Raw genomic sequence first — 20,000 nt, 5'->3', positions numbered from 1 at the left:
TGGGGGTGAGGGGAGGTGAGGGGAGGTGAAGGGAAGATGGGGCGGAAGGCGAGATGAGGCGTGAGGAAGATGAAAGGTTAAGAGGAGGAGGAGTGGGAAGCAGTAGGAGGAGAAAGCAAAGGAGGAGGACGAAGAGAGGAATAAAAAAAAATAGTGGAATGAGAATATGTTACAAAATGAATAATCTCTCTCTCTCTCTCTCTCTCTCTCTCTCTCTCTCTCTCTCTCTCTCTCTCATTAATCATCCTCTTTGTTCAGTCACCAAAAGGGAAAACAGACACGTGGCGGGAAAGAAAGAGGGAGAGGGAGAGGGAGAGGGAGAGAAACCCCAAAAATGTAGGAGAATTTCCCCTCTTGACACAATCTTGGCAGAATATGAGGGGAAGTGTTCCTTGCTTGCCTTCTTGGTAAAGAGGGGAGGGTGCAGGTGTGTGTGTGTGTGTGTGTGTGTGTGTGTGTGTGTGTGTGTGTGTGTGTGTGTGTGTGTGTGTGTGTGTGTGTGTGTGTGTGTGTGTGTGTGTGGCGAGGAGGTGGAAGTAGCAGATGGTGTTGGTGGTGATTTGGTGATGTGGTGATGGCATGGAGCAGGTGGTAAAAGAGGAGAGGAGAGGAGAGGAGAGGAGAGGAGATGAGAGGAGAGGAGAGGAGATAAGAGGAGGAGAGTGGTAATAAAGGTGAGAATGAACAAGCTACCAAATATTATAATACCTTTTTTGAAACCTTTACCAGAGTTTATAAAATATGTAGGTAAGGAGATTTTTCTTTTCAAACAACAGGTGAGTGATGTGCACACACACACACACACACACACACACACACACACACACACACACACACACACACACACACACACACACACACACACACACACACACACACATTTCTCTGTCTCCTTTCTCTTATCAACAAATTTATTTATTATTACCATAAGGACATTAATATTTTCCACGTCACAAAGAACGAAGCGTCTCTCTCTCTCTCTCTCTCTCTCTCTCTCTCTCTCTCTCTCTCTCTCTCTCTCTCTCTACTAAAGACACGAGAACCTAATAATACTTCCTTCTTCATTTTTCTTCCTCTTTTCTTGGCATTTCCTAAGACAACATTATCACTGACAGTTCTATATCTAAAACACTCTTCCCTCTCCCCTCCTCTCTCTCCCTCTCTCCCTTCTCACTCTACACGTAGTCTCCTAATCCATCTTACTCCACCTACAACCCACCGTACCATTCACACCTCTTCCTCCACTCCACTAATCCACACAGACACACATTAGTTTTAGCGCAGAGTTGAGGATACTGAGAGTAATGTGAATATTGGACACGAGTGCATGCTGGGAAATACAGAAAAGATGAATTACAAGAGAAGGAGAGATTGGTACTTAAAGGATACAAATGGACAACAACAACAACAACAACAACAACAACAACAACAACAACAACAACAACAACAACAACAGCAACAACAACTACTACTACTACTGGAAACGCCACATGATAACAATTTACACACACACACACACACACACACACACACACACACACACACACACACACACACACACACACACACACACACACACACACACACTAGGATCAAACAAAAGGCTTATTCTTGGTGTGTTAAATAGCTCAGACTTATTTTTGCTTGAGAGAGAGAGAGAGAGAGAGAGAGAGAGAGAGAGAGAGAGAGAGAGAGAGAGAGAGAGAGAGTGAGTACGGTTTCTGCTAGATACATAACTAACAATCAAACAAATTTCACGAAGCCAAGAAATATGACCTTGGAATCTATTTGCTTGCGTCCTCTCTCTCTCTCTCTCTCTCTCTCTCTCTCTCTCTCAACTGTATGTATTTTTTTCCACATTCATGCTGGACTGATTTCTTTTCTATTTTTCTTATTGCTATTTATATTTATTCCCTCCATTGTTAGTCACGTTAACTGCGAGAGAGAGAGAGAGAGAGAGAGAGAGAGAGAGAGAGAGAGAGAGAGAGAGAGAGAGAGAGAGAGAGAGAGAGAGAGAGAGAGAGAGAGAGAGAGAGAATTAACCCATGAGTCATTTCACCAGTTTTAATTCTATCAACTATTTTTCCTCCTTCATTCGTATTTTCCTTCTTTTCCTTCACAATGGCAATAAATTTGGTTATTTTTTTTCTTTTTTCCCCACAAAGGAGGAGGAGGAGGAGGAGGAGATCACAGGTGTCTCCATGAAACTCCGTGACGTCACTGGATATTGAAGTGTGTGTGTGTGTGTGTGTGTGTGTGTGTGTGTGTGTGTGTGTGTGTGTGTGTGTGTGTGTGTGTGTGTGTGTGTGTGTGTGTGTGTGTGTGTGTGTGTGTGTGTGTGTGTGTGTGTATGTATGTATGTATGTATGTATGTATGTATGTATGTATGTGTGTGTGTGTAATTCACTGTTTGATCTGCTGCAGTCTCTGACGAGACAGCCAGACGTTACCCTACGGAACGAGCTCAGAGCTCATTGTTTCCGATCTTCGGATAGGCCGGAGACCAGGCACACACCACACACCGGGACAACAAGGTCACAACTCCTCGATTTACATCCCGTACCTACTCACTGCTAGGTGAACAGGGGCTACACGTGAAAGGAGACACACCAAATATCTCCACCCGGCCGGGGAATCGAACCCCGGTCATCTGGTGTGTGTGTGTGTGTGTGTGTGTGTGTGTGTGTGTGTGTGTGTGTGTGTGTGTGTGTGTGTGTGTGTGTGTGTGTGTGAGAGAGAGAGAGAGAGAGAGAGAGAGAGAGAGAGAGAGAGAGAGAGAGAGAGAGAGAGAGAGAGAGAGAGAGAGAGAGAGAGAGAGAGAGAGAGAGAGTTATTGCTGGACACTAAATAATAGATTGTATAAAAGTTGTGAACAATCGCTCTCTCTCTCTCTCTCTCTCTCTGTTTACTCCCGAGCTCCGCCATCTGCTTGTCCATCCTTCTAATGATTGCCAATTTCCTTCGGCCAAATTGACAGGGGTCGTGCTGGGGCTGTCAATCCACTCACCACTCACCACTCACCCCCCCTCCAACTACCCCATCCCTGATACCCTGACACCCTGCCCCTCTTACACCTTCCAGTCCCATCCTTCCCCTCACTACTACCCCATCCCTGATACCATTCCCCCTCTTACACCTCCTTGTCACTCCTTACCCTCACTTCTACCCCATCCTGAAACCCTGACACCCTGCCCCCTCTTACACCTTGCCACCCTTTCCCCTTCTCCTCTGCAGCTCCACATCTCCTCTTTGCACCTCAGACAATCGCTATGGCTAGTATTCTCAAACTCTTCTCTGCCTCACCTTACTCTTTCAAAAATCTTCATGTGAATTTACACGAGTTTTTTCTAAGGTATTTTTACAGTTCCAAAGAAAGATTGACATGATTTCCACATTATTGACTGGAGAAACTCTTAAAAACGGCGCCACTCGTCCCTGTGGCCTTCAGAAAGAGTGGTCGTGAAGGAGGAAAGCTTTTTTGAATATGGGTCTACGTATATATGCAGATCCGCCCCTCCCAATGCAGCCCCCACCCCTCTTCCTGCTAGCCTACTCTCCCTCCCTGCCGCTCCACTTCCTCCCTGTCACATGTCCCTCACCACGTGCTCCTCTCCCTCACCCTGCCAAGCTACGGTGTTGATGACTCACTAAGCGTTGCCAAACTCTATTACTCCACCCTCTGCCAAAGTACACCTAAGGAACTCCCCTCTCCCTGCCATCTCCCTACCCCCTGCCAGGTCTATATAAACGCCTTCTTCTCCCTTCAATCCCCTGCCAAGGTAAAGTTTATGATTGTTTTGTTATTCTGTCTGTCTGTCTGTCTGTCTGTCTGTCTGTCTGTCTGTCTCTCTCTCTCTCTCTCTCTCTCTCTCTCTCTCTCTCTCTCTCTCTCTCTCTCTCAAAGGGGCTGTTTGTTCTTTATTTTTCTTTGTGGTTTATTTGTTTATCATTGTGGTACGATCTCTCTCTCTCTCTCTCTCTCTCTCTCTCTCTCTCTCTCTCTCTCTCTCAAAGACTAAGCCATCCTATCTATTCTACGTTATAACAATGTGTCTCTTTTTTTCCCTCCTCAAAAGAGTAAAGTCCTGTTTTCTTTTATTTCCCTCTCTTTTTTTCCTTCCTTCCCTTCCTGTCAACATTACCTGCCTATGTTTTTTTTTCCTCTTTTTTCCCCTTTTTTCCCTCGTTGTCAGTTACGTCAAGTCAACACTCAGCCAGATCTCTGCATTTTCCCCTCATGTTTGGTTTTTATTACTCTCTCTCTCTCTCTCTCTCTCTGGTTGGTTGGTTTCAATGCGTGTATGCAAGGTCGGCCATCTGCGTGTGTGGTTGCTCTCTCTCTCTCTCTCTCTCTCTCTCTCTCTCTCTCTCTCTCTCTCTCTCTCTCTCTGGCTCGATCCCCTTTAATCACGGTTTTAATGATTCTCACATTTGACATTCATCTCTCTCTCTCTCTCTCTCTCTCTAAGGGAGTCATGTTCCAACCGGTTAATTCCTCCATCTAATAAAAAAAGAGAGGAAAATGACACTAAAAAGGGAGAGGATAGGAAGATGGAAGGGAGAGGGGAGGGTGAGAGGAAATGACATACTCTCCCTCTCTCTCTCCCTCTCTCTCTCTCTCTCTCTCTCTCTCTCTCTCTCTCTTCTTGTTCTTGTTCTTGCTCCTCCTCCTCCTCCTCCTCCTCCTCCTCCTCCTCCTCCTCCTCCTCCTCCTCCTCCTCCTCCTTTTGTCATCCATGTCCTACTTCTATAAATAAGTGTGATTCGAGGGTTACTGTTGCCGCCGCCTCCTCCTCCTCCTCCTCCTCCTCCTCCTCCTCCTCCTCCTCCTCCTCCTCCTCCTCTTTTTTTTCTTTTTCTCCTCCTTCTTCTACTTTTTTTTCTCATTCTTCCTTCCTTCCTTCCTTCCTTCCTTCCTTCCTTCCTTCCTCCTCCTCCTCCTCCTCCTCCTCCTCCTCCTCCTCCTCCTCCTCCTCCTCGACCCTTTCCAAAGTTGATAGTCGGCCTGGCAAATTATGACACCTGAGAGAGAGAGAGAGAGAGAGAGAGAGAGAGAGAGAGAGAGAGAGAGAGAGAGAGAGAGAGAGAGAGAGAGAGAGAGAGAGAGAGAGAGAGAGAGAGAGAGAGAGAGAGAGAGAGAGAGAGAGAGAGAGAGAGAGAGAGAGAAATTACATAAAGCCGAGTCACATAATACAAAAAAAAAGAAAAACTAAAAATATAAATAAATAAATACATACATACATACATACATACATACATAAATCAATCAATAAGATAACTTTTTCTAATCTCAACAGGTAAATTCCTTCAAAGTTCCTCTAATTAAGGTGCTCAGGTGTGAATCGAGCCTCTGACACACCTGGATTCGTTTAGCCAGGTGAGATAATGAGTTTAGCTTAAAATCTATAAGGAGAAACACAGGTGAGGTGAAGAGGAAGCTAGGAAGAGGAGGAAGAAGAGGAAGACGAGGAAGAGGAGGAGGAGGAGGAAGAAGACTAGAGGAAGTAGAAGATAGAAACGAAGGTAGATAAAAAAAAAACAATAACAGGAAGAAGAGGAAGAGAAAGAAGATGAGGAAGAAGAGGAAGAGAAAGAAGACAAGAGGAAATAGAAGATAGAAAGAGAGCATAGATGAAAAAAAAATAAGAGGAAGGTGAAAATGAAGATGAGGAAGAGGAGGAAGAAAAGGAAGGCAAGAGAAAGTACAAGACAAAAATAAAGGAAGATGAATAATAATAAAAGAGAAGGAAGATGAAAAGGAAGAGGAGGAAGAGGAGGAAGACAAAAGAAATTATAACACAAGATAAAAGAAGATAAAAAAAATCATAGAAAAGGAAATTGAAAAGGAAGATAAGAGAGGAACACTTGAAACAGAGACAAAGAGAAAGAGAAGTAGAGAGAAGAGGAGGAGGAAAAATGAGACGGCATGAAAGGAGAAAGAGGAGGAAGAGAGAGGAAGAGGAGGAGGTGAATGAAATGATGCAAACCGAAACATTTCACGCGTCATGTAGAGGCAAATGAGAAAGGGATAGAAAAAAGAGATAAAAGGAGAGATGGAAGAAACAGGCAAGGAAGGGTGAAAAAAAAGATAAGTAGAAAGGAATAAAGAAAACAGATTAGAAAAGAGTAAAAGAACAAAGAAAATGACTGATAAAGAAGGAAGAGAGGAAAATAATGAAGGAAAATAATGAAGCTGAAAGTGAGAAATAAGAAAAAAGAAAAAGAGAAGGAAAGGAAGAGAAAAGATCAAAGAAAATTTAGAATGACACAGCGAAGGAGGATGAGAGGAGGAAGCTGGAAGGAAAGAGGAACAGGAGAGGAGAGGAGTTAAAGTGGGTGTCGGCTTCTCTCTCTCTCTCTCTCTCTCTCTCTCTCTCTCAAACTTGGCACCTATGTAACTATTAACCCAGTAACAGTTTCCCAGTGTGTGTGTGTGTGTGTGTGTGTGTGTGTGTGTGTGTGTGTGTGTGTGTGTGTGAGAGAGAGAGAGAGAGAGAGAGAGAGAGAGAGAGAGAGAGAGAGAGAGAGAGAGAGAGAGAGAGAGAGAGAGAGAGAGAGAGAGAGAGAGAGAGAGAGAGAGAGAGAGAGAGAGAGAGAGAGAGAGAGAGAGAGAGAGAGAGAGAGAGAGAGAGAGAGAGAGAGAGAGAGAGAGAGAGAGAGAGAGAGAGAGAGAGAGAGAGAGAGAGAGAGAGAGAGAGATACGTAGTCGGGTTGAGTTAGTGAAATTCTCTGATTAGATCAATTAAGAAAAGTGTCACACTGCCAACACCTTTCCGTGCCAAGAGAGAGAGAGAGAGAGAGAGAGAGAGAGAGAGAGAGAGAGAGAGAGAGCAGAAGCAGCAGGCGTGAGTGAGCCAGGATCAATACTATCAAGTAGGAACTGGTAGAGGTGAAGGCACCACCACCACCACCACCACCACTCTCTCATACACAAACTACCGCATCACCTTTCTCTCTCTCTCTCTCTCTCTCTCTCTCTCTCTCTCTCTCTCTCTTTCACCTGTCCCCTTAATGAACCCTGAGAAAGCAATGGGAAAAGTATCCACCCAGACTCTGATTACTTTCTCCTTTCATTTCACTCCACTACAACTAATAACAGGAGGAGGAGGAGGAGGAGGAGGAGGAGGAGGAGGAGGAGGAGGAGGAGGAGGAGGAGGAGGAGGTAAAACAAAAGTATGTATGAAAACTAAAAGAAAATAGGAATAATAATCTCATCGACATGAAACTCACTCACTCTCTCTCTCTCTCTCTCTCTTTATTCATATCATATTGAGAGAGAGAGAGAGAGAGAGAGAGAGAGAGAGAGAGAGAGAGAGAGAGAGAGAGAGAGAGAGAGAGAGAGAGAGAGAGAGAGAGAGAGAGAGAGAGAGAGAGAGAGAGAGAGAGAGGATCTTTTTTGTTGGGGTTTGTGAGATGATTCTAACCAGGAGGAGGAGGAGGAGGAGGAGGAGGAGGAGGAGGAGGAGGAGGAGGGAAAGAAAGAGAAAAGAGCGATAGAGATAGAGAGGAAGACTGGAACTGACCCAACTGCCCTTTTTTTCTCCTCTCTCTCTCTCTCTCTCTCTCTCTCTCTCTCTCTCTCTCTCTCTCTCTCTCTCTCTCTCTCTCTCTCTCTAACCAATGATCTCACGCCCAGTCTGGAACGAGCAGTGATTGGTCAGTGAGAGGAGGAGGAGGAGGAGCGGAAGGAAGGGTAGGAGAGATGGGCGGGGCTGTCTCAGGTGGACCACGCCCTTCACGAAGAAGACGAGGAGGAGGAGGAGGAGGAGGAGGAGGAGGAGGTATCCCACACTTTCCACGAATTTGTAACCTCCAAATCATCCTTCTCTTAAAAGATTTGGGAGGAGGAGGAGGAGGAGGAGGAGGAGGAGGAGGAGGAGGAGGAGGAGGAGGAGGAGGAGGAGGAGGAGGAATAAATCAACAGTTTCCAGGGATCCTTAACCTGCCAATCGTCCCTCGAAAGATTAGTAATTCCCCGTTTGTCTTCGTTAAGAATAGTGATTTGTGGCTGAATTATCCTGTTATCCCTCCCCTCCTCCTCCTTCTCCTTCTATTTCTCCTCCTCCTCCTCCTCCTCCTCCTCCTCCCAGACCCTCACTAACAAGCAGAGAAAGTTCAAATCAACGACTACGAAACGACCTCCGCAGTTCTTCTATTCGGAAACAGCTTCTTTTTACCTCTCTCTCTCTCTCATTCTCTCTCTCTCTCTCTCTCTCTCTCTCTCTCTCTCTCTCTCTCTCTCTCTCTCTCTCTCTCTCTCTCTCTCTCTCAATTCTGTATTTCATCTTGTTTCTTTTTATGCTGTTGCTTTTTTCTTTTCCTTTTTTCTCTCTCTCTCTCTCTCTCTCTCTCTCTCTCTCTCTCTCTCTCTCTCTCAATTCTGTATTTCATCTTGTTTCTTTTATGCTGTTGCTTTTTTTTCCTTTTCCTTTTCTCTGCTCTTCTCTCTCTCTCTCTCTCTCTCTCTCTCTCTCTCTCTCTCTCTCTCTCTCTCTCTCTCTCTCTCTCTCTCTCTAAACTAAGTGAGTCAAGTTACAAAATTATTTTACTCACTCATACGTTTTTTTTTCTTTCTTTCCTTCCTCCTCCTCCTCCTCCTCCTCCTCCTTTTCACCATATCAAACATTCACATTCTTTTATTTTCTTTGCGTTCTTTCCATTAAAAGTCGTGATGTGTCCCTTCATCTCCTTATTTATCATCTCTTCTCTTATTCCTCTTTCCTATTTTTATCTTCCTTCTTCTATTCCAGAACCATTTGCTCTCCACTCTCATTCCTTCTTCACCTCCTTCCCATTCATATTCAAAGCAAAGCCCATCACTTACCTGTTTTTATCTTCCTTCTCTTCCTACTTCCTCTTTCTCATTCCAAAAGCCTTCCCTATCCATTCCTTTTGCTCCTTCACATCATCATCATCTCCTCCTCTTTCTCCCTCCCTCCATTCTAAGCATTCCTGTCCATGGCCTTCCATATCTCCTCTTCCTTTCCTGGTATTCAAAAACGCTTTATTTTCTCACCAAGACTATTTTCAGAGGCCAGAGACGAAGGCAGAGTTCTCAAGAGTGTTATTCTTTTTAATAATGTAGAAGCGTAGTTAATCTGTCACTGGAGCTATAAAAAGATGTTTAACCCTTTCAGTACCATGACGCGTTTCCATATACGTTCTGATTACTATTTGGGGATTTTATACAGCTTCAGAAACTCATGTGGGGGATTGAAATAGTGAAGACTGGCTATTTAATTTTCTGACCTTCATAGACCCTTCCTAATGTCAATAAAATGGTCTAATCGTACACAAATCTAAAGGTAAAAATGTGTCCCAGTACGGAAAGGTTAAAAATACGTGTAGCTTCTGAGGCTTTTGAATGTTATAGGGTAGTGTTTTGTAATAGGCAGAGGTGTTTTAGAATAGATAGAGTGCCCAGCAGTATCCCGCAACCCTCACAATTAATGACTGATAAGTAAATAAGGAGGAAAGTCACTATTTCATCCCTTCAGTACTGGGACGCACTTTTACCTTGAAGTTTGGGTATGATTAGACGATTTTATTGACATTAGGAAGGGTCTATGGAGGTCAGAGGATTAATGGCCACAGTCTTCACCTTTTTAATCCCCCACATGAGTTTCTGAAGCTGTATAAAGTCACCAAATAGTAAGCAGGATGATTATGGAAACACGTCATGGTACTCAAGGGGTTAAGGTTTATAGGGATTGAAACGTGAAGGTGCTTGGTGAGGTTAGTGTGCTCCTCTCTCTCTCTCTCTCTCTCTCTCTCTCTCCCTCTCCCTCTCTCTCTCTCTCTCTCTCTCTGGGAACATTTGCGGCACGGTTCCTCTCACGCACTAATGGCATTCCCTTCCTCTTCTTGAAAAGCATTACTCTCAGTCCACCACCACCACCACTACCACTACGACCACCACTACCGCAGCCATCACCACTGTTACCGCCACCACCACCATCACCGCCTTTTGTCAACCTTCTCCTCCTCCTCCTCCTCTTCCTCCTCCTCCTGCTTTAAGTCTTCTCACCACCACCACTACCACCACCACCACCTCCTCCTCCTCTTCTTATATTCCGTTTTCTCTTTTCCCTTCTACACGGTTCTTTTTACTCCTCTCTCTCTCTCTCTCTCTCTCTCTCTCTCTCTCTCTCTCTCTCTCTCTCTCTCTCTCTCTCTCTCTCTCTCTCTCCTCCTATTCCTTCACTCCCCTCTCCCCCATCCACTTCTTACTCTATTTATCCTCCTTCACCATGAAAAAAAAAGGAAAATGACAGAAAAACGAAAAAAAAGATGAAAACATACAATTATCTACATCTTCCCTTCCCTTTCCTTTCCCCCTTCCACCACCACCACCACCACCACCACCGCCACGATAACAAAAACAGGTCCCAAAATAACCACCACCACTACCACCACCAGCACGGACATAACAAAAGCAGTAATGAGCTGGAAGAAGCCGCGCCATTACAGAACAAATCAAAGAACAAAGAACAACTAACTCTGTCTAAAATTAACTCTGAACTGAGAAAAATGAAAAAAAAAAAAAATGTGGGAATAAAAGGAGGGTTGGAAAATTTTAAGTGTTGAAGGAAATGGGCGGGAGAAAAGTAGAAGACGAGGAAAAAGAGGAAAAAAATAGAAAAAAGGAGGGAAAGGAGAGAATAAAAGTAGAAGATATGAGAAAAAAGATGAGAAGAAAAATAGAAGAGAAGGAAAAGAAGAGAATAAAAGTAAAAGAGGAGGGAAGAAGAGAATAGTAGAATAGAAAGAGAAAAAAGTAAAAGAGGAGGATAAAAGAGAAAAGTAGAAGAGGAGGGAAAATAGAAAAGAGTAGAAAAGGAAAAAGAAAAAAAGAAGAGAAAAAGAATAACAGTAGAAGAGAAGTAAGAAGAAAGGAAAAAGAGGAGAAGGAAAAGAATAAATGTAAAAGAGGAGGGGAAAAAGAAAAAAGTAGAAAAAGACGGAAGAACGAGAATAAATGTAAAGGAAAATGAAAAAAATGGGAAAAAGAAAAAAAGAAGGAAAGAATAAAAGCAGGAGGGGGAAAAAGAGAAAAGTAGAAAAGGAGGAGAAAAAGAGAAAGGTAGAAGAGGAGGAAAAAAGATAATAAAAGTAGATGGGGAAAAAATGAGAGACGGTGCCACTGAAACATCGAACCACTTGCCAAACCACTAACGGAATTCCATCAGTCCCTTCTTCTTCTTCTTCTTCTTCTTCTTCTTCTTCTTCTTCTCATTACTTTCCTCCTCCTCCTCCTCCTCATCTACTACTAATGTTTTTTCTTATGGGAAAAATTACCGTTAGGAGGAGGAGGAGGAGAAGAAGAAGAAGAAGAAGAAGAAGAAGAAGAAGAAGAAGAAGAAGAAGAAGAAGAAGAAGAACAAGAAGAACAAGAAGAAGAAGAACAAGAAGAACAAGAAGAAGAAGAAGAACAAGAAGAAGAAGAACAACAACAACAACAAGAACAAGAACAAGAACAAGAAGAAGAAGAAGAAGAAGAAGAAGAACAAGAAGAAGAACAAGAAGAAGAACAAGAACAAGAAGAAGAAGAAGAAGAAGACGATTTTATTTGCATTAGGAAGGGTCTATGGAGGTCGAAAGATTAATGGCCAAAGTCTTTACTATTTTAATCCCGTCCAAAAGTTTCTGAAGCTGTATAAAAATCATCAAATAGTAACCAGAATGAATACGAAAACGCGCTATGGTACTGAGAAGATTAACACCTGGAATAGATTAAGGATGTTTTCAAGTTCCCTGTAATCGTTCTCGTGTTAGTCACAAAATCCGGCGAACTGGTTAAAAATCTATCAAAATCCAAGAACAGTCAGGAATTTTAGGCAGTGAACAGATGAGAGAGGCATTAACCCTTTCAGTACCATGCAACGTTTTCATATTCATCCTGGTTACTTCTCGGTGATTTTATACAGCTTTAGAAACTTATGGGGAGATTAAGATAGTGAGACTGGCTATTAATCTTTTCACCTCCATAGATCCTTCCCAATGCAAATAAAATCGTTTAATCATACCCCAAAAATCATGGTAAAAATCTGAAGGAGTAGAGAGAGAGAGAGAGAGAGAGAGAGAGAGAGAGAGAGAGAGAGAGAGAGAGAGAGAGAGAGAGAGAGAGAGAGAGAGAGAGAGAGAGAGAGAGAGAGAGAGAGAGAGAGAGACTGGAGAGGTAAGCACAGCAGGTAACACAACTTCTGTCTCTCCCCCCCATTCATCTCCCTTACCCCTACAAACATAAAGGTAATAACACTCAGGAACAATAACACGATAACGCTAATGTCACTGTACACTAACCACCTCTATACAGGACACGTGGGGTGGTAGGACACGCAGGGACGCGAGGACACGGTGAGAGAGGTGAAGATATGTTTTTGCTACAGACACAGGTATTCAGAAACGCTTTGCTCTCTCACTGATGATTAGCGGGTTTTTCAAGAGTGTTTCTCCAGTTAATAATGTAGAAATACTGTCACACTGCCTCTAGAACCGCAAAAACACCTTAAAAACTCGTGTAAATTTAGATAAAGCCTTTTGAAATAGTGGAGGTGAAACACAGAAAAGTTTGAGAATATGAGCCATAGATACAGAACAGAGGTAGAGGACACAGGTGTATATACGACACACGGGAGTATGCTAGGACATCGCAAGGTATGTGTTCTAATGATATGGACGGGAAATGGACAAAAGGAGATAAAAAAAACACACAATAGGTCATCACAAAATACGTTTCCTAATGAGACAGAAAATAAAAATAAATAAAGAACACGGACGAGACAAAATGAGATAAAATTAACCTCTTGAAATAACACAAGAACAGGAAAGACACACAAAAAGACACAAAGACACACAGACACACAGGATATACGACACAAAGACAGGACAAAGAGGACACGTTCAAGCATGACACAGGGACACATGACACACATGGACACGGTTAACACTGCCAGTGGGGTGCGTGCGTGAGTCAGGCAGCGGTGTGTCATGGCGGATGTCACGTGTCATGTGTCAAGCAGCAGTCACAGATTAATGAATGCTATTAGTGTGGCCTTCATTCCTTCCCTTTATTCTTCTTTCCTCTTCCTTTTCCATCCATCCCCTGAGTATTAAGTAAGAAGGGAGTTTTTTTTCTTTCCTATTCATCTCCATCAATCCAACTTCTTTCTATTTCTCTTTTTCTGATTTCCCTTCATTAATCTTCCACTAGTTCCCTTTCCTCTATTTCTTTCTTTCTTTCAAACTCTTTCATCTTCGTTCTTCAGTCTCCACATCATTCTTTTCCACTCATTTCCTTCTTTCCTTTCTTCTTTCTCCAATTACATTCATCTATTTAGTACTTTCCTTTCTTATTCCCTCTACACTACCTCTTCCCTCTCTCCCTTCTCTTCTACTATTCAAAACACCCCTATGCCATTTTTATTTTTACATTCCCTCCCACCAACTGTCACCCTTTACCTCCCTCCATCCCTCCCTCCACCCCTTCCTTCCCTACCCTCATCCCAGCATCACCTGTCCCTCACCTGTCAAATGCATGCGTACCTTTCTCTCCTCCTCTCCTCCCTCACACCTTCGCTCTCAAGGGCAAGACAAGGTGAGACTTGAAAGAATGTCGAGGGTGGGAAAAAAATTAGACAAATGGTGAAGGCGGAAAGAGAAGAGTCAAAAGGAAGAGGAAAGGACATCAAGAACCAGGAACCGAGGAGTGTGAGGATGTGGAAAGCAAAGGGAGGGGAATTTGTTAAGGGTATGTAAGTACGTGGCTGCAGATTTGTTGTCCCTTTGAAGATTGTGATGGTTTGAGGAGGAGGAGGAGCAGGAAGAAGAAGAAGAAGAAGAAGAAGAAGAAGAAGAAGAAGAAGAAGAAAAAGAAGAAGAAGAAGAAGAAGAAGAAGAAGAAGAAGAAGAAGAAGAAGAAGAAGAAGAAGAAGAAGAAGAAGAAGAAGAAGAAGAAGAAGAAGAAGAAGAAGAAGAAGAAGAAGAAGAAGAAGAAGAAGAAGAAGAAGAAGAAGAAGAAGAAGAAGAAGAAGAAGAAGAAGAAGAAGAAGAAGAAGAAGAAGAAGAAGAAGAAGAAGAAGAAGAAGAAGAAGAAGAAGAAGAAGAAGAAGAAGAAGAAGAAGAAGAAGAAGAAGAAGAAGAAGAAGAAGAAGAAGAAGAAGAAGAAGAAGAAGAAGAAGAAGAAGAAGAAGAAGAAGAAGAAGAAGAAGAAGAAGAAGAAGAAGAAGAAGAAGAAGAAGAAGAAGAAGAAGAAGAAGAAGAAGAAGAAGAAGAAGAAGAAGAAGAAGAAGAAGAAGAAGAAGAAGAAGAAGAAGAAGAAGAAGAAGAAGAAGAAGAAGAAGATAAAAAAAGAGGAGGAGGAGGAGGAGGAGGAGACATGATTTATTATTACTATCATTATTATTATTATTATTATTATTATTATTATTATTATTATTATCATTATTATTATTGTTATTATTATTATTACTATTACCACTATCATTGTTATCAGTGCCACGAAGGAGAACAAAGAGGAGGGCGGTGAGTGCCTGAAGGAGTCTGGAGTGCCTCAGAAGCCAGACATCCCTGGGAGGCGGAGGGGGGACGCCTTCTCCACCTTGACCTACGCCCCCAGGCCCTGACACGTGACCTACCATGAGGGAGAGGGGGGAGGGGGGAGGAGGAAGGGAGCAGATATGAGGAGTGATAGAGGAAAGGAAGACAGATAAACACACACACACACACACACACACACACACACACACACACACACACACACACACACACACACACACACACACTCATGGAAAAGGTGAGAGGAAATGAGAATACAGAAAAGAATGAGAATACAGAAAAAGAATGAGAATACAAACTAATAAAATTCACAAGGGAAAGAAGTGTAATCGAGAGAAACAAAATAAACGTGACTCAAGAAAAGGTCAAATAAAGGAGGGGAGAAACAACTAAGGGAAATAAAGGAGGGGAAGCGCTGTGAGGGATAACTAAGGGGAACTGTATAGAATTTAGACCTAAGTAAGGGGAAAGGCAGAGAAATTAAAGGGAAACACAAGAATAAGCGGAGAGACAAGAATTACACATAACGAAGCAGAAAAAAGCGTGAAAATTTGATAAAGCAGAGAGAAAAAAGCAGAATAAAACATAACAAAAGCAAAAAGTAAAAAAAATGAATTAGATAAAACAAAGAAAAAGAATCCATGAACAAGAATGAACTTAGATGAAAATAGAAGAATTTAAGTCTAAGGAAGGAAAAGAAAAAAAAGTGGATAGGAAAAGGAGAAAAAAGCAAAAACTGAATACGGTAAAGAGGAAAAAGCACAACAAGCAGACATAGCAAAGGGGAAACAGCAGAATTAGTCAAAACAAAAGGAGAAATAGGGGAAAGCTACATAAGAACACTCCCTCCCGCCTCTCTTGTCTCCGGGTTTGTTTATATGCAAGCCAGCAAACACAAATGGGGGGTTTAAGGCGAGGTGTTTGCATTCCCAGCGGTGGTGTGTTTATAGTGGCGCTGGCGAGTGGGAGGAGATATGTGAGAAAAGAGAGAGGTAGAAAAAGTAAGAACAGGAAAGTAATGCAGAAAAGAGATGTAGGAAAGAGTGAATGAATATAATGAGAATATATTATTTTGAACAAACATGAGCATGGGAGGAGATATGTGGGAAAAGAGAGAAGCAGGAAAAGTAAGAACAGGAACGAAAAGCAGGGAAGAGATATAGAAGAAGGTGCATGAATCTAATGAATGTATAAAATTTTCAATACACATGAATATAAACAAAGACATTTTGAAAGACAAATAAATAAAAAGGTAGGAAAAGAAGGAAAAATAGGACAGAAATGCAGGAAAGAGATCTAAGAAAGGGTGCATGGTTGAGCCTAATGAACATTTAACACTTTGAATACAAATAAATATAAAAGGATATAAGAGAATGAAATTTTTTGATAGACAAAGAGAAAGGCAGGAAAAGCATGAATAGGAAAAAAGAAGCTGGAAAGACATGTAGGAAAGTGTGCACAAAGCTAATGAACATATAACAGTTTGAATACACACAAACATACAGCGATATCAGACAATGACATTCTTTGATAGCCAACCCGCAAAACTCAATATTTTCAGCTACAATAGTGATTTTTTTTCCTTAAACAATTGTACGGAACGCAACACTAATTTTCGTCCTCCGGTTCAGAACACAATGGGCTCTTTTTCAACCTCTAATATAAAGGACTAGCGACATTTTCACGCCAGTTCGGAACACAATGGCTATCTTTGAACCTCACTACAAGACGCAAAACTAGACACATGCATCTTTCACACCACACAACACACAACACAGCGACGACTTTTCAACGTGACTGAATTAAAGAGACGCGAGACATTTTCATCTTCCACAAGACACAATGCCTGTTTTCTTACCTCATATGGGATGGAAGGTGGAAATTTCAGAGCCACTATGAATCAACCCCTTCAGTACTGAGACGCATTTTTACCATGATTTGGGCATGATTAGATCATTTTATTTGCATTAGGAAGGGTCTATGGAGGTCAGCAGATTAATGGACAGTCTTTTTAACTATTATAATCCCCACACACGATTCTGAAGCTGTATAAAATCGTTAAATTGTAACCAGAATGAATATGAAAACGCGGCATGGTACTGAAGGGATTAAAGAGCCACAAAGCATTTCTATTCTCCACAAGACAACACACTGACTGCTTCTCCTTCTTTCTTTATTCTGTATGGGATGGAAGGCAGAAATTTCAGAGCCACTTTATATGCAGGGCAAGAAGATTCTAAACCGCTCAGTAAGGAAAACTTCGTAAGCCTTTTGAGCCACTCTGTAAAAGGATACATGATAGTGATGCCATTCTTTTTAAACTTCCTGAGATGAGAAACATGAGTATTTTCTTCACACTGTATGAGAGAGAGAGAGAGAGAGAGAGAGAGAGAGAGAGAGAGAGAGAGAGAGAGAGAGAGAGAGAGAGAGAGAGAGAGAGAGAGAGAGAGAGAGAGATTGATTTTAGGGCATTACCTATAATCAAAACGAGACAAACAAGACACAATAAGCAAAATAATTAAATAAAACGAAAAAACAAGATAACCCCAACACGAATATTAACTTTGCTAAAAAAAAAAAAAAAAATGAACAAACAATAAATAAGAAACTAAATAAGATAATAGATAAAAAAAACTATTTTTTTTGTATTCATATGAAAGTTACTTATTTTTATTGTTTAAGTAATAAAAGAAAATTAATTAAAAGAACGTTCACTAGTTAGACCACAAATAGAATAAAAGGGGGGAGAGAGAGAGAGAGAGAGAGAGAGAGAGAGAGAGAGAGAGAGAGAGAGAGAGAGAGAGAGAGAGAGAGAGAGAGAGAGAGAGAGAGAGAGAGAGAGAGAGAGAGAGAGAGAGAATTTTCCAGGCACTATGAAGGCACTCAATGAAATGGGCTTGTTATGAGGTCCCCGCCGCCACCATCACTCTCCCCACCCCCCCTACACAGCCCTGGGTCCGGGTGGCGCCTCTCCCAGACACTCCCTCGACACTCACGCCCTTGTGGTGACTAACTCTGCCCGGGTCAATACACTTTTTTTGTCTCCATTTTGTCGTCAGTGTGTGTGTGTGTGTGTGTGTGTGTGTGTGTGTGTGTGTGTGTGTGTGTGTGTGTGTGTGTGTGTGTGTGTGTGTGTGTGTGTGTGTGTGTGTGTGTGTGTGTGTGTGTGTGTGTGTGTGTGTGTGTTATTGGTAATCTGTTTTTGTCTTAATTTTGCCGTTACAGCGTTATATCATGTGTGTGTGTGTGTGTGTGTGTGTGTGTGTGTGTGTGTGTGTGTGTGTGTGTGTGTGTGTCACTGTTTGATCTGCTGCAGTCTCTGACGAGACAGCCAGACGTTACCCTACGGAACGAGCTCAGAGCTCATTATTTCCGATCTTCGGATAGGCCTGAGACCAGGCACACACCACACACCGGGACAACAAGGTCACAACTCCTCGATTTACATCCCGTACCTACTCACTGCTAGGTGAACAGGGGCTACACGTGAAAGGAGACACACCCAAATATCTCCACCCGGCCGGGGAATCGAACCCCAGTCATCTGGCTTGTGAAGCCAGCGCTCTAACCACTGAGCTACCGGGCCGTGTGTGTGTGTGTGTGTGTGTGTGTGTGTGTGTGTGTGTGTGTGTGTGTGTGTGTGTGCGTGTGTGTTTAAATAATTGGATAAACACTCACGCCCCTTACAAACTCGCGGCATAACAACCCTCAGATGCAGAACTAGATGAGGAGATAAGACTGGCACAAAATTTTTCCTCGAGGTGTTTATCTAAGCCTGGTGTGTTGATATTACTCGATAAACACTCATTCCCCTCACATATTGCAGGCACGACAGACAGGCACACTCCTTCAACCAGTCACCCCACACACGCACTCGCACAAGAAAGGTAGATGGTAATAAAGAACAGATTAACCTTTACACTACAAAACCCTACACATTTATTTCTATATTATCTTTCCTAACATGTCTATACGAGATTCTTATTTTCATAGCCTGGGAATGACGAAAAAGTTATTTGTTATTCTCTGTCTGTATGTGCAAACCATTTCTTTAAAGCTCTTCAGTATCATGACGCGTTTTTATATTCATTCTAATTACTGTTTGGTGATTTTATACAGCTTCAGAAACATATGTTAGGATTAGAATCGTAAAGACTGTGGCCATGAAACTTTTAACTTCCATAGACCTTTCCTAATGCAAATAAAATCTTCTAATCATACCCAAAACTCGGGTAAAAATGCGTTCCAGTACTGAAGGGTTTAAGTGCCTAATGTAAAATAAGAACGAAAAAGTGAAAGGTTGTCTATCTAATTTTCAGCCATAATTTTGCAGGAGGTTACGTAACAAGCATTTCACACCTCCACTAACACTAAGTTGAAGGGAAGGCCAGGAGGGGATGGCTGTGTAGGGAAGCGCGTGGAAAGGGGAAGGCTGGACAGAAGGGAAAGGTATGTAGGTGTGTAAGGATGAAAATATACAACGTGGGAGTGTGTATGGTGGGGAGAAGCTTGTCTGTTTATTAAGCCAGCAAAAACTGCCACTTTCCGTGTGTGTGTGTGTGTGTGTGTGTGTGTGTGTGTGTGTGTGTGTGTGTGTGTGTGTGTGTGTGTGTGTGTGTGTGTGTGTGTGTGTGTGTTGGTGGAGCAGCTTTATGAGGGGAAAGGAACGTGTTCAGAGAGCCAAGACAACCATGGGTAACGAACACCACTGACAACACCACTGCCACAACACCAACATCGCCATCACAACCACTACAACCATTAGACTTCACCACAACCACTATCACAACCACAATAACCGTTAGCACTCACCACCACAACACCACATACACCACCATCACTATCACAACCACTACCACATCACCTCTCCTACACTATCACAACCACTATAACAATTAGCATTCACATTCACCACCACAACACCACATACACCACCACCACTACAACCAACCACTATCCTTTCACCACTTATCCACTACACCACCACCACAATAACGAAAAAAAAAAAATGACAAGCTTTCATCACCACAGACTTATATTACTACCACCACCACTACCACATGAATAAGAACAATAAGGGCGAAGCTAACACGCTACTATAATTAGAGAACACACACACACACACACACACACACACACACACACACACACACACACACACACACACACACACACACACACACACACACACACACCTATTACCTCACGTCTCTACAATGTCGCTCTCAAACAAAGGATATGATACAAAATTTCACTTCAGGAATGCACGAACTCATATCTTCAGTACTGGGACGCAGTTTTACCATGAGTTTTGTGTAAGATTAGACCGTTTCATTAACATTAGGAAGGGTCTATGGAGGTCAGAAGATTATTGGGTAGAGTCTTCACTATTCTAATTCTACATAAGTTTCTGAAGCTGTATTAAATCACCAAATAGTAAGCAA

General features: G+C 42.4%; 1 protein-coding gene across 18 annotated transcripts in view; it reads right to left on the bottom strand.

Annotated features, from left to right (window-relative positions):
* LOC123507636 (plasma membrane calcium-transporting ATPase 2-like) overlaps positions 1–20,000 on the bottom strand; it is a 227,727-nt gene that overhangs the window by 41,680 nt on the left and 166,047 nt on the right. The window lies entirely within an intron of this gene.

This window comes from Portunus trituberculatus, chromosome 23 (assembly GCF_017591435.1).
Source record: "Portunus trituberculatus isolate SZX2019 chromosome 23, ASM1759143v1, whole genome shotgun sequence".
NCBI classification, from domain to species: Eukaryota; Metazoa; Arthropoda; class Malacostraca; order Decapoda; family Portunidae; genus Portunus; species Portunus trituberculatus.
This window is presented reverse-complemented; position numbering and strand designations above follow the sequence as displayed.